Source organism: Cupressus sempervirens, chromosome 2 (assembly GCF_028749045.1).
Source record: "Cupressus sempervirens isolate cs-2001-9-10 chromosome 2, ASM2874904v1, whole genome shotgun sequence".
NCBI classification, from domain to species: Eukaryota; Viridiplantae; Streptophyta; class Pinopsida; order Cupressales; family Cupressaceae; genus Cupressus; species Cupressus sempervirens.
In genome coordinates this window covers 83496813-83498306 of record NC_143119.1, presented here as the reverse complement: position 1 = coordinate 83498306, position 1494 = coordinate 83496813, and the positions used below count along the sequence as shown (strand labels likewise).

Here is a 1494-nt window from a genome sequence, read left to right as displayed (position 1 = left end):
AAGTATCCCCTTCACACCATATAGCTTGCACAAGCACATATGAAATATCATCAGATGTTTCAAATCAATTTAAAATCTCAACAATTATCATTTATCTTAATTTTTTAACAATTATATATAAAAAAGCTTATTCAACACCTTATGATGTGCATCCATATAAAAATTTGGTGTTTACTAATTCCATCAAAAAGGTGCATACTAGGATTCAATTTGGAGCTTACTAATGCTTACTTTCTATTCGAAGCTTTTGGCACATTTTGTTGATCATCCCAATCAAGGTGATACAACTTCGAATATTCATCAACATTGTAGGAGCGGGGAAACTTATTACATCTTCCCTCATTATAATAAATCTCAATACCATTTGTTTTTCATGATGTTTCTATGAAGTCCATTCATTGCATTTTGGAAAAGTTACTACATGAAATTAGTTATATGAATGATATGCAACACCTACTTTTGTATTTGTTTAATTTTAAGTATCAAAATAAAAAATGACTGAAATCTTCTATATTTTTTCTTATAGATGATATATTAACCAAAGAATAGAATGAGTTGGTGGAGGCTACTGCTAAGATGCTTTATGGTTTGATCCATGTCCATTATATTTTAACAAGCAAGGGGATGAATGCTATGGTATGATGCAATCATAAATTAGTTGAACCTAAATAGAATTTAGGTGCTTGGTGTAGTTGCATATGATCCTTTTTTTTCTCTTGATATTACATGTGTAGTTGGAGAAGTACAAGAATACTAATTTTGGAAGGTGCCCAGGAGTTTACTATTCAAGTCAGCCATGTGTCCTAGTGGGCCAGTTAGATATTCCACGGACAAGCACAATGAAAATTTACTGTCCAAAATGTGAAGTTGTTTACCATCTAAGGTCCAAATATCAAGAGAGTATCCTTAATAAAGCATGTTTGCATAAATTTTAGTCTTTAAAAAGTCATACATTTATAGCATGAGTAAATGGTCATTTCTATATGTTAGGGTTTTCATTTAATTTCATATATAATATTTTCATTTTTTTGGCTAAATCTGTAATGTGGAGGTATTTTAACAATTTTCCTTTTGAGATAAAATCAATACTTTGAGATAAAAATATGCATCACTAATGGTGTTATATGCCCATATAATTTCCTCAACTAAGACAAATACTGATGGGGCATATTTTGGAACAACATTTCCACATCTTTTTTTGATGACATATGGACATGTCAAGCCATCAAAGCCAATGCAAAGTTATGTTCTGAAGATATTTGGGTTTAAAATAAACAAAAGTACTAGATGAGCCATTACAAAGCAATATCCAAAAAGCATCTAGGTTTAAAATCTACAAGAGGGAAGATGAGCAATACATAAAGGTGTAAAATGTAGCTGATTGTGACCAATGGCTCTTAACGAGGGGCCTATTCCATAGATTATTTTCATTTGAATTCTTATGATATAAGTTTATTGTGTGTCACCTCCATTATTCCCATGTACAAAATGGTG

The 1494-nt window shown here is 31.0% G+C and overlaps 1 pseudogene; it reads left to right on the top strand.

The window, feature by feature from the left end:
* The first annotated feature begins 223 nt into the window (after positions 1-223).
* LOC149571149 (casein kinase II subunit beta-1-like) lies at positions 224-1291 on the top strand (annotated as a pseudogene).
* The last annotated feature ends 203 nt before the right edge of the window (positions 1292-1494 follow it).